The sequence below is a fragment of the Manis javanica genome, chromosome 9 (genome assembly GCF_040802235.1).
Source record: "Manis javanica isolate MJ-LG chromosome 9, MJ_LKY, whole genome shotgun sequence".
NCBI classification, from domain to species: domain Eukaryota; kingdom Metazoa; phylum Chordata; class Mammalia; order Pholidota; family Manidae; genus Manis; species Manis javanica.
Genome location: NC_133164.1, coordinates 41,646,356 through 41,660,761, shown reverse-complemented (window position 1 = coordinate 41,660,761; position 14,406 = coordinate 41,646,356).

Genomic DNA, 14,406 nt, shown 5'->3' with positions numbered 1-14,406 from the left:
AACGAGTTTTTAAAGTTACAAAATCTGAGATTCTCAGAGGTCCTACCATTGTAAATTTCAACAACTTAGGAGTAATTATGAACCTCAAGGTAAGTCAAAAATGATTCAGTCAGCACATGAAGCAATTTTTCCCACTGAGGAATTCAAGGGGTCCTGTGAAATAAAAGCAAGTTGTTTCTCTGAGAAGCAACTTTTATAATTTTCAATAGCCTCCTAGAGAAGGAAAGATTGACTGTATGATTAAATTACTGGATATGTAATGAGCAACTTCCACAGATTCGACTTAAATATGTGGAGCAATCCACAGGAAACTATTATCAATCACTAGATGGATTTTACATATCTAACTTAATGAAACATGATATCAGTGCCTAAAAAAAAGTCATTGACCACTATAAAGTTTAATAGAAGGGTTTTGATTACAAAGTTCAATTTTAGGCCTGTACACTACATTTTTTGTTGTAATATGATCAAATTTGTTTTGTTGCTATATCAACAAAAGGTGGTTATTAATTAAAATCTCTACCTTCTCCAAGGATGCTTCTGAATGTTAACAATGGCTAATTAATTAGCACAGCAGTTTATTTTTCTTAATAACTTTGGCTCAAAAACAGTAAGATCTTGAAAAAAGCATACACTGCAATGATTAAGTCCTTAATGTTCTGCCTCAACTGGAGGAGATCAAAGCTAAGGATACAGCCAACAACCACTTCAAAGAAGCATTGAAATGCTGTCATGCTGTATTCTTCTCAACAGAAATATCTAGTCACAGTATCATGCACTCCATTGGGGTCCTAATGTTGCAACAAGATTGTTTGTTGAAGTATAGCTGAGAGAATCATTTCTATTGTGGTAAAATAAAAAATAGGTTATTTCAGCAAACTTTGTTTACTTACATGTTTTTCTTCTATTTTTTGCCAACTTCCTTTTCACTCTCGTACATTTTCATGTATAAAGTTACATTAGTGGCAATACTTTAGTTATGGTTGTTCGTCACTTAACATGTAGTTAATACTGATACTGATATCCAATGGAACTGTGGTTTTGTAATTGCTAAATTTGTAAAAACAAATTTTCTAACCAGCAAAATAAAATATATAGGTCAATATAGAGCAAAATGACCTATTCATGAAATAATGCTTATTATTTCCATAGAAAAGCATACCATTTCATGAGTTCACATTTCTTTGTATGTGGATGTTAGGATTTATGGAATAAAGAAAGTGAATGTCATTAGATTGAGGCCCATTGGCTGGTTTCCAGAAGGTTAACAGGGTACCATGTCTTTGATGATTTTACCACAGTCAAGAAAATGCATCTAAGACTAGCAGGCTCAAAACATAATTTCATTAGGATACATGGAATGCATCCATCTCTCCAGAGTCACCTTAATTGAATTGCACTCACAAAACTGATCCATAAAAATCAGGATTGCTTTTTTGGCAATGTAGTCATTTCAGCTAAAATCCAATATATGCTTCTCTAGAAATCTGCAAAGCATTAACAAAAACAATAATTTGTACCATTGGAAGCTAACATGAGCTGCCTGAGCAGACAATTCAGCTTAGGTGGAGACTGTCATAATGAATATTTCAAACAAATAACAAAAAAGACTGAAATCCTTACATCACTGTAGTTTCTACATTGTGGGTTGATGTTGATGAGACCATGAAGATAGAAGAGAAATTATCTGCCTGCGGAATTGCCACTAGGAGGGAGAGAGTTGTAGGCCAGAGTCTCAGTGACAGGTAAAGCTGAAAGGGCTCTACTCTAGAGCTGATGCTTGGTTTTAATTTTCTTAAAAGCAGTGAAAGAAGTCTCACTGCCCGTACCAGCAGCTAAGCTTAGGTTTGTGTTTTTTTCTCTTTTGTCCCTCCTCCCACTCCGACTCTCAGTGTCTTGGCTTCCCCTGCTTAGGAGAAAATCATATATGAGTCAACGCAACTGCATATTAGAGTGATCTTTCTCCATTTATGAATCACATATATTGTGCTACATATACATGTCATAAAAGAAGAGACTGGATAGCAGTCAATATAAGCTCAAGCCTGTCTGAATTTTTGCATTGACAGGGTCAGCTACATTCTATATCATTTAGAAAATGAAAAACTAAAGAGGGAAAATTATGCTTGGTGGGTTCTAAGAATAAGGAGAGTTATAAGGATAAGGTGAGTTATAAGGATAAGGAATCGGGCATATAGAATTCAAATATTTTAAAGCATCAAGCTAAACTAATCCTTTGTTCTGTACAGTAGGCATTACTTGCCAATGGGGAATTATATATAATCTCACTGGTTGAAACTTTATTGTGAAGTTTTATATGAGCACTTTAAAGTTTTCCCCTATGATTCCTCTTTCTATGATTCCAGGGCTCAAGAGCACTTGATTATCTTGATGTATTATTTCTTATATGCTAATACTGCCACCCTAGTTACCATCAAGATCTACTTACCTGTACATAATTATATTATTTAGTTGAATTTGAGTGTTTCAGCTTTTATACATGTGTTGACTGAAATTTAACTCTAAATCAAACTTTCTCACCATTGACATTTTGGGCTGGGTTATTCCTTGTTGTGGGGACTGGCCTGTCCATTATAAGATATTTAGCCACATCCCTGGCCTCTCCCCACCAGATTCAGATAATGCATATAAGGTGCCAGTAGCACCTCTTCTCCATTTATGACAATGAAAACTGTCTCCGGAGGTAGCCTAAATCCCCTGAGAGTCAAAAACTCCACTGGTTGAGACACTGCCCCAAATGGCAATATAGTAAAATAGCAGAATAGCAAAATAGGGAGTTGTTTTTAACTCCTGCTTTCCTCCCAAGACAGTATGTCCTGCATTAAGCCTATAGCCTCCAGGAATAGGAAGGACTGAAACAGAGACTTCTCCCCACTTCACTGATGCATCTTAGAAGGGAAGGAAGAAACCTGAAAGCTACTTGATATAGATATGGGTTAGTGATTTTTTTTAATTTTTATAGCTGCATCCCTAGTTGCTATCATTTCTGTATTCAAGGCTTAGTTAGAGTGATATATATATTTATAGGCTTTCTGTTCCTCTTTTATAATATATTTTGCTAGTGCGTACTTACAGTAGTAACACAAAAAGAATTTGTCTTGCAAGATTAAACAGGCTTTGTGCAGTGGAAATCATGCATTCACAAAGTTCAGCTTTTACAAAATATTGTTATCCAATGTACTATTTCTCTGCTAGATGTAATATACTTACAAAAATAGTGCTGTTGAATATTTTCTTGTCTTGAAGAATCTAAATGCATATTAAAATAATAAATGTTATGTAATTTCATAAATTAAACTATTCAGTAGTGCTTAAATCCATATTTTTCAATGTCATCTGAAGGATGAAATTCTTTGTAGAGAATCTTTATTATTCAAAACAGAAATAAGAAATTTTTTAATGCTCCCTATTTCCAAATGAATACTTTATTTTGTCCTATTTTGTGTAAGAATAGAAAATATTTATACTTGAAGCAAAACAGACCTCACTGTAGAACTTTATAGAATGCACTTCATTTAAAAACTGAGTCTTTTTAGACTTTAATTAGTTTACATGATTTCTTTCTTGTGTTGTATTCCAATTGTGGTACACACCCATCCTACCCCTAACATAGGAGCTCCAAATTATTAGCTTGTTTTCTTTTGCTGAAGGTTATTTTAACATTTCTGTGCCTCAAATTCTCTATCCGTGAAGTGAGTATAAAAAGAACTTCTTTATGTGTGTATATGAAAGGCTCAGGATTTATCTAATTCAGAGTGGCTATTTGGCATTCTCTATCATGGGGTATTGAAAAATATGAATTTTATTGTCGAATAGATCAATCAAATGCCATGTTCACTGATTGTGTGTGTGTGTGTGTGTGTGCATTTATATTAGGAAAAATCACATATCTATTTTAATATTAATCACTTCATACTTCAAAACAGGCATATATTCTGTAGATGTATTGTAAGAAATTTCATATAATATATATAAGATTACTACTATGCTTTCTCATTCTTTTCCTCTTTCACTCTACAAATGTGTCCTGAGGGCCTATATGCACCAGATATTGGTTAGAACACTTGGGTAAAACAATGAACAAGGGGCAAAGACCTCCATCCCTGTGGTTCTTGCATAATTCTCCACATTAACATCTGGCTCTGATAAAGTGAGTAAAACAAGAGAATACCTATTTATGTGAAGATTGAGCTTAGCAGTGAGGCTTTGAGACAGATGTACAGAGAGGAAACTCTCTTCCATTGTAGACAGAATATCCTTGGTATTTGCTATAGGAGTAACAATAAATAAATTACTTAACATTGATTAATGCCATTTCCTTTACTTCTAAAATTAGAGTGACAATGTCTGTTTTTAAGACTGTGCTGGTATCTGCAGTAGTAATCTTACAGGGCTCATCACAGAGCAAGTCATTTAAAGAAGTATTTCTCTTAAACACAAGGTTCTCGAACTTGAGCATATAAATCACCTCTAAACGCTTGTTACAACAAGATTCTGGGCTCTACTAGCATTTCTGATTCAGTAGGTCCTGATGGGAACTGAGAATTTGAATTTTTGACAAATTTTTAAGTGAGCTAATGTTGATGATACCACTTTTGAAAATTATTGCCCTAGATAGGTACATTTGTAGGGCAATTTGTGTCATCTGTACAGATCAGATTCAATTAATAATTAGTATTCTCATAAGTTAAAAGAACAACCAAATAAACTAATATAATACTTTTTATAGTATCTGTTACCTAATTTTCATTTTAATGTATTGATTGTACGAGGTGTCCTGGGACCTGCCTAGAGGTGAAACTAATACACCACTTTCATTTCAGAAAGAACTACACCTTTCTAATTGTAATGTAGTAAATACAATTATATATGAATTAGAAATTGTATAGGTATGTTTACTTTTTTATTTCAAGTTACATTTACCATTTTTATTTATTTTTGTTATTATTTTTTAAAATTTGTTTCTTTTGCAGACTTCATTATTGGTAAAAGGGTATTTGATAATTTAATTATATTTTTTATCTGAAGCTATAATATAGTTAACATACTTTAGAGTTAAGGGTGGGCTACAAGGAAGCCAATAACCTGATTATATATGAAGTACCTATTTCTTATCTTTTGAGTTTTGCTGAATGAGGAAAGAGCAATATTCTGTCCTGGGACATCTCACAACAAGCTGCCATCTTAGGAGTTTTCTAACTTTTTGGTTAGGGCTAATCCAATTCTACTTAGAATCTTCTAAGTTGTCTGATAATCTAAAGAAAAATCCCATTATTATGTATTATCTGCATTTTTTGTGATATTAAAATATGTAGAATGCCAATTTTTTTCCTCTATTAAATCTTCAATTCATAATAAACTTTTTAAAAATCAGAACATATTCATGTGGATTCATACTAGAAATTGGATTCAGTTTTAGTCCCATGATTTTGCTACTTCAGAACAAATAAATAATTTCTATCTTTCATAGAAAATTAGTTTTCCATTGCTGCTTCAATATTGCTCTCATGAATATAAATTTGCAAGAAAAATAATTATCAGTAAGTCTGATTCAGAGCTCCATAACCAGTAGACCACTAGCCATGGGCACTTTTAGAGTAATGGTGGGAAATAAGAACAGTAGTATATTTTTTAATTTATCTCTGCCTGAATTCTAAAAAGTGAAGTAACATTAAATATTTCTCTTACCTGAAAGAAAAAAAGTAGTGTTATAATCAATTCATAATAAATTCTAGTGATGAAAAAATATTACATGAGTAACTCATACTTTTTCTTCCTTCCTTCCTATTGAATTCTGGACAGATCCTCTTTTGTAACTGTGAAATTCAAGTCTCATGTGAGAGTAGTGGTCAACTTTAGTTTTATTCAGTAAGAAAAATGCACATAATTAATATATGCTGACCGTACCAATGTTTATTTTACCATAAGCACTCTCCAATTCTCAGAAAACAACATGGAATGTACCTGCTTAATATAATATTCCAGTAATAGACATTTAATCCATTTGTTCATAAAAGAATAAAAATACAACTAGCAAAAGGTTCTCTTCTAAATAGCAATGCAAAACCCTAAATAGGAATTTTTTATTGTCAATTCTGAGTTTCTGAAACATTTCTGAGATCTGCTTTGATCTGAAAACAAATAAAAAACTCAAAAAATGACAACAAGAAAAATTAAAAGAGGCCACAAGAATAAGACTAAGAGCCTGAAAGAACACTATAATTTTTAAGAGAGTTGTATTTCAAGCTATTGGGTTAAGAATAATTAAAACCTAGCTGATACTCAAGGCCTTTAAAGCATGTTGGTGTAGGGCATGTTGTTCATCTTTGTGCCACAGTCCAAGAACACGCTTTACTTCCAAAGTTCACGTACTCTTCACTGGCATCTGTCTCTTAACCTCTTGAGTGGTTGTCAGAAGGTTGCTAGGCTAGTTATTTCTTGAATACCAACCCAGCATAGACAACCCCTTTGAAATAAAATGTAAGCTATGCTTTTAACATTTGGTCACCTATTTGTTGACTTCCAGTGATCATTATTTTAAAGGAAATGGTTTGAATTTTAATGATAACCTTTCTTGGCAATGCAAATTTGGGGTCACGTAATATTTTAAATTCATGCATTTGTGACATATGATGTGTCAGACATTTAAAACAAAATGTGAACTTGGGGGAGAAAAGCATTATAAACTCAAAATTTTCCAGGGGATAAGTAGTTAGAATTTTGAAATAATCATATTGTGTTTTCATTTGTCCTAAAATTTTATGAGAAAAATACAGCAGGCATTTAAAAATGGAGACTTGGTGACAAAACATCCGGAGTTTATGTGAAGTCAGTGCAAATATAAATAAATTCTTGCATCTGCATCTAGAGTTACATTTAGTCATTGATTTTCTCCAAAGCTTGTCCTGTAGTTTATTGCCCTTATTTATGCACACCATTTTTTCTGCAATAGCTAAATCCTGTCATTTCTACCCATTGAAATCCTATTTACCTGTTAAGCTTCAGCTAACATGTCACCTGCAAAGAAGCATTTTGTAATCTCCGTCCCTCAGTATTCAGCAGGGACTGCTCCCTTCTCTGAACTCAGATGGTATTTTTATGCCGCTCATACAATGGGTTACCATGCATTATAGTCATTTGCAACCCAGAAAGAATATACGCTTCTTGAGGATAGATATTATTTATTTTTCAGTCCCTAGAGTATACAAACAGGTTTAGGTAACCAATAAATAGTTGGTAAATAAGTATGGGAAGAGAAAAGGCATTTCATGTCTCCCACACAATTCAAAAAATAAAAAAAATTCACTCACTTATTAAACATTTATTAAAAGATACAGATATTTTATAATTTCATTACACACATTGAACCAGTTAATTCTCTTTATGATAGACTGATTTCACTGGTGGCTCTAATTCCTCACCCTTTTCTATATTTAAACCTAATAACTCACTTGACTTTGCAGCTTCTGCCATCAAGAGGATGACTGGGCGACGTGGCAGTCCTCCACATGTGTACCGTCTCTTATCAGGTAGTCAGGCTTGTCTTAGCCTAGGCACGCCTAGAAAAGCTGATAGCCTACTGATCCACACCCCAACATATAAGGAGCCCTGCCAATATCAGCAAAGCCATTTGACAACCATTGCAGATGTGTTAGCAGTAAGTACTTTGTAACGTTTACTGCTGTTTTGCTCTGATACTCCTCTGAAAGCTCTTGCAATCAACTACAGTATGAATATTTGTCTTGTGAAAAAGTGTACTTTTGGGTAGAGGTGTCTGTGCATCATCTGTAAGTTAAGGAATCACTTCAACAACTGTGAGACTGTGCTAGTGGACTGAGTCAGAAGTTCCGGGACACTAACCTAGCAGCACAGATTCGTGAGACTGCAAGCCAAGGTGAAGCAGAACAAGAAGTTCATAGGATGGAATGAACTGATTCTAGGTTTTGTTTGAAATTTTGTTGACCTTTTGTTATACTTTCTGAATATATAAAGACTTCTATTTTCCCTTAAGCTACATATAAATTATGACAATTTAGTAGACTGTTATTGCAAACAGAAATTAAACATTTTAAAATCATATATTTTTCTCCTCCTGCCTGACTCCTCCAGAATTTGGGAACTCTCAGTAAGCTTTCTTAAGACATAGCGGTATGCTTGTCTGCATAGGTTCATTATGAATCTATCATCCTTTTTTTTTTTTTTTTTTGAGAGGGCATCTCTCATATTTATTGATCAAATGGTTGTTAACAACAATAAAATTCAGTATAGGGGGGTCAACGCCCAATGTACAATCATCAATCCATCTCAAGCCCAATTCTCGTCAGTCTCCAATCTTCTGAAGCATAACGAACAAGTTCTTACATGGTGAACGAATTCTTACAGAGTGAATAAATTCTTACATGGTGAACAGTACAAGGGCAGTCATCACAGAAACTTTCGGTTTTGATCATGCAATATGACCTATAAACCATCAGGTCAAATATGAATATTCATTTGATTTTTGTACTTGATTTATATGTTGATCCCACATTTCTCCTATTATTATTATTATTTTTATTTTTAATAAAATGCTGAAGTGGTAGGTAGATGCAAGATAAAGGTAGAAAACATAGTTTAGTGCTGTAAGAGGGCAAATGTAGATGATCAGATGATCAGGTGTGTGCCTATTGACTAAGTATTAATCCAGGCTAGACAAGGGCAGCAAAACATCCACAGATGCAGAAGATTTCTCTCAAAGCAGGGGGGGTGAGGTTCTGAGCCTCACCTCTGTTGATCCCCAAATTCTCACCTGATGGCCCCCCTGCGACTGTGCCTGTCTTAGGTTGTTCCTCCCTTGAGGAATCTTACCCGTCTCTGGCTAACCAGTCATCTTCCGGGGCCATACAGGGAAATGTAAAGTTGGTAAGTGAGAGAGAAGCCATATTGTTTGCAAAGGTTAGCTTTTTACTTCTTTGCAGATTTATGCCCTGTGGCTTCTATGCCCAGCACTTGTCTCGAGGTATCTTTACCACCTGGAGGAATTATGATACTCGGTAAATTCGATATGAGGCACGAATTCTATTTAAGGTTTGTAATTAGGAAGGAAGAAGAAAAGCTATAGATGTAGCATATGAAGGAAACTTGGGAGGATTGATTATTTCTTTGACATATCTTCTTGTATAGTACCTTAAGTATGTATAGGTTTTAAACTACTAACTAATTTGCACACACATATTAACATAATAGGAATATGGTGACATAAACAAAGCAAATCTATAATTACCAGCCATCTCCAGTGAAGCCAAGAAAACCATTTAGGCACCCTAGGCATTTGTGAAAATTTATCTATGATATGATGGATATTGTCCAACTGTACTTGAACCATCAGACAAATTAAAGCAGCCCATTTCTGGGATCTGTTCACATCCCATATGTTCTTTTAACCATAGATAGTCTATAGTCATGAGATTTTGGGGTGCTACAACTTGCACCCCTCCCAACTCCTGGTTGAGTTCCAACAGTACAGATCCAGTCAAATTCGTTGTCTCACTGTATGCACATGCCAGCCTAGACATCTCCCTCCTCCTTCTTATGGCAAGTCCAGGAGACGGTGGGCTGGATGCAGCCACAACCGCAGCATCGTCCGGATCCCTGTGGAGGCTTTTTGATGATCATCCCCTGGCACGAGTCCTCCAGAGAGTGCTGATGCCGGAAGCTCCTCCTCATATCGTATCTTAGTTCATTTTCTGGGTATCCAAGCTAGGCCTTGATCTTCTGCGTAGAAACAAACAGACCCTTTGCCCACACTTTGACATGCCCTCTATACCACTGTGCAGAACTCATTGGAGGTCAGCACACAGTAACTGCTTTCTTTTTTTTTTTTAATTAAGAGAAAGGAATATTATCAGAAAAGAGTACCTCCATAGCTGATCATCTGACACCCTTTAAGTGATCAACATTAAGGATATTTAAAGCATGCGTTGATCTTTGATTTACCAATAGTTTTATCCTGTTAAGGAGTAATCCCCCTTTTCTTTCTTTCTTTCTTTTTTTTTTTAAATTTTTAATCTACACTTACCTGAAGAATACTATGTTTACTATGCTCTCCCCTGTATCAGGTCCCCCCTAACAACCACATTACGGTTACTGTCCATTAGCTTAGCAAAATGTGGTAGAGTCACTACTTGTCCTCTCTGTGTTGTGCAGCCCACCCTCCCCTTTCTCCCTCCCCCCCATGCATGCTAATCTTAATACCCCCCTTCTTCTTCCCCCCCTTATCCCTCCCTGCCCACCCATCCTCCCCAGTTCCTTTCCCTTTGGTACCTGTTAGTCCATTTTTGGGTTCTGTAATTCTGCTGCTGTTTTGTTCCTTCAGTTTTTCCTTTGTTCCTATACTCCTCAGATGAGTGAAATCATTTGGTATTTCTCTTTCTCCGCTTGGCTTATTTCACTGAGCATAATACTCTCCAGCTCCATCCATGTTGCTGCAAATGGTTGGATTTTTCCACTTCTTATGGCTGAGTAGTATTCCATTGTGTATATGTACCACATCTTCTTTATCCATTCATCTACAGATGGACATTTAGGTTGCTTCCAATTCTTGGCTATTGTAAATAGTGCTGCGATAAACATAGGAGTGCATCTGTCTTTCTCAAACTTGATTGCTGCGTTCTTAGGGTAAATTCCTAGGAGTGGAATTCCTGGGTCAAATGGTAGGTCTGTTTTGAGCATTTTGATGCACCTCCATACTGCTTTCCACAATGGTTGAACTAATTTACATTCCCACCAGCAGTGTAGGAGGGTTCCCCTTTCTCCACAGCCTCGCCAACATTTGTTGTTGTTTGTCTTTTGGATGGCAGCTATCCTTACTGGTGTGAGGTGATACCTCATTGTAGTTTTAATTTGCATTTCTCTGATAATTAGCGATGTGGAGCATCTTTTCATGTGTCTCTTGGCCATCTGTATTTCTTTTTTGGAGAACTGTCTGTTCAGTTCCTCTGCCCATTTTTTAATTGGGTTATTTGTTTTTTTTTTGTTGAGGCGTGTGAGCTCTTTATATATTCTGGACGTCAAGCCTTTATCAGATCTGTCATTTTCAAATATATTCTCCCATACTGTAGGGTTCCTTTTTGTTCTATTGATGGTGTCTTTCGCTGTACAGAAGCTTTTCAGCTTAATGTAGTCCCACTTGCTCATTTTTGCTGTTGTTTTCCTTGCCCGGGGAGATATGTTCAAGAAGAGATCACTCATGTTTATATCTAAGAGGTTTTTGCCTATGTTTTTTTCCAAGAGTTTAATGGTTTCGTGACTTACATTCAGGTCTTTGATCCATTTTGAGTTTACCTTTGTATATGGGGTTAGACAATGGTCCAGTTTCATTCTCCTACATGTAGCTGTCCAGTTTTGCCAGCACCATCTGTTGAAGAGACTGTCATTTTGCCATTGTATGTCCATGGCTCCTTTATCAAATATTAATTGACCATATATGTTTGGGTTAATTTCTGGGGTCTCTAATCTGTTCCACTGGTCTGTGGCTCTGTTCTTGTGCCAGTACCAAATTGTCTTGATTACTATGGCTTTGTAGTAGAGCTTGAAGTTGGGGAGTGAGATCCCCCCTACTTTATTCTTCTTTTTTAGGATTGCTTTGGCTATTCGGGGTCTTTGGTGTTTCCATATGAATTTTTGAATTATTTGTTCCAATTCATTGAAGAATGTTGCTGGTAATTTGAGAGGGATTGCATCAAATTTGTATATTGCTTTCGACAGGATGGCCATTTTGACGATATTAATTCTTCCTAGCCATGAGCATGGGATGAGTTTCCATTTATTAGTGTCCCCTTTAATTTCTCTTAAGAGTGACTTGTAGTTTTCAGAGTATAAGTCTTTCACTTCCTTGGTTAGGTTTATTCCTAGGTATTTTATTCTTTTTGATGCAATGGTGAATGGAATTGTTTTCCTGATTTCTCTTTCTATTGATTCGTTGTTAGTGTATAGGAAAGCTACAGATTTCTGTGTGTTGATTTTGTATCCTGCAACTTTGCTGTATTCCGATATCAGTTCTAGTAGTTTTGGAGTGGAGTCTTTAGGGTTTTTTATGTACAGTATCATATCATCTGCAAATAGTGACAGTTTAACTTCTTCTTTACCAATCTGGATTCCTTGTATTTCTTTGTTTTGTCTGATTGCCGTGGCTAGGACCTCCAGTACTATGTTAAATAACAGTGGGGAGAGTGGGCATCCCTGTCTGGTTCCCGATCTCAGTGGAAATGCTTTCAGCTTCTCGCTGTTCAGTATAATGCTGGCTGTGGGTTTATCATATATGGCCTTTATTATGTTGAGGTACTTGCCCTCTATTCCCATTTTGCTGAGAGTTTTTATCATGAATGGATGTTGAATTTTGTCAAATGCTTTTTCAGCATCTATGGAGATGATCATGTGGTTTTTGTCTTTCTTTTTGTTGATGTGGTGGATGATGTTGATGGATTTTCGAATGTTGTACCATCCTTGCATCCCTGGGATGAACCCCACTTGGTCATGGTGTATGATCCTTTTGATATACTGTTGAATTCTGTTTGCTAATATTTTATTGAGTATTTTTGCATCTACATTCATCAGGGATATTGGTCTGTAATTTTCTTTTTTGGTGGGGTCTTTTCCTGGTTTTGGTATTAGGGTGATGTTGGCTTCATAGAATGAGTTTGGGAGTATTCCCTCTTCTTCTATTTTGTGGAACACTTTAAGGAGAATGGGTATTATGTCTTCTCTGTGTGTCTGATAAAATTCCGAGGTAAATCCGTCCGGCCCCGGGGTTTTGTTCTTGGGTAGTTTTTTGATTACTGTTTCAATTTCTTTGCTTGTAATTGGTTTGTTTAACTTTTGTGTTTCTTCCTTGGTCAGTCTTGGGAGGTTGTATTTTTCTAGGAAGTTGTCCATTTCTTCTAGGTTTTCCAGCTTGTTGGCATATAGGTTTTCATAGTAGTCTTTAATAATTCTTTGTATTTCTGTGGAGTCTGTCGTGATTTTTCCATTCTCATTTCTGATTATGTTGATTTGTGTTGACTCTCTTTTTCTCTTAATAAGTTGGGCTAGAGGCTTATCTATTTTGTTTATTTTCTCAAAGAACCAGCTCTTGGTTTCGTTGATTTTTGCTATTGTTTTATTCTTCTCAATTTTGTTTATTTCTTCTCTGATCTTTATTATGTCCCTCCTTCTGCTGACTTTAGGCCTCATTTGTTCTTCTTTTTCCAGTTTTAATAGTTGTGATGTTAGACTATTCATTTGGGATTGTTCTTCCTTCTTCAAGTGTGCCTGGATTGCTATATACTTTCCTCTTAAGACTGCTTTCGCTGCATCCCACAGAAGTTGGGGCTTAGTGTTGTTGTTGTCAGTTGTTTCTATATATTCCTTGATCTCTATTTTGATTTGTTCATTGATCCATCGATTATTTAGTAGCATGTTGTTAAGCCTCCATGTGTTTGTGAGCCTTTTTGTTTTCTTTGTAGAATTTATTTCTACTTTCATACCTTTGTGGTCTGAAAAATTGGTTGGTAGAATTTCAATATTGTGGAATTTACTGAGGCTCTTTTTGTGAGCTAGTATGTGGTCTATTCTGGAGAATGTTCCATGTGCACTTGAGAAGAATGTATATCCTGTTGCTTTTGGATGTAAAGTTCTATAGATGTCTATTAGGTCCATCTGTTCTAGTGTGTTGTTCAGTGCCTGTGTGTCTTTACTTATTTTCTGCCCAGTGGATCTATCCTTTGGGGTGAGTGGTGTGTTGAAGTCTCCTACAATGAATGCATTGCAGTCTATTTCCCTCTTTAGTTCTGTTAGTATTTGCTTCACATATGCTGGTGCTCCTGTATTGGGTGCATATATATTTAGAATGGTTATATCCTCTTGTTGGACTAAGCCCTTTATCATTATGTAGTGGCCTTCTTTATCTCTTGTTACTTTCTTTGTTTTGAAGTCTATTTTGTCTGATATTAGTACTGCAACCCCTGCTTTCTTCTCACTGTTGTTTGCCTGAAATATGTTTTTCCATCCCTTGACTTTTAGTCTATGCTTATCTTTGGGTTTAAGGTGAGTTTCTTGTAAGCAGCATATAGATGGGTCTTGCTTTTTTATCCATTCTATTACTCTATGTCTTTTGATTGGTGCATTAAGTCCATTTACATTTAGGGTGACTATTGAAAGATATGTACTTATTGCCATTGCAGGCTTTAGATTCGTGGTTACCAAAGGTTCAAGGTTAGCTTCTTTAGTATCTTACTGCCTAACTTAGCTCGCTTATTGAGCTGTTATATACACTGTCTGGAGAGTCTTTTCTTCTCTCCCTTCTTATTCCTCCTCCTCCATTCTTCATATGTTGTGTGTTTTGTTCTGTGCTCTTTTTAGGGGTGT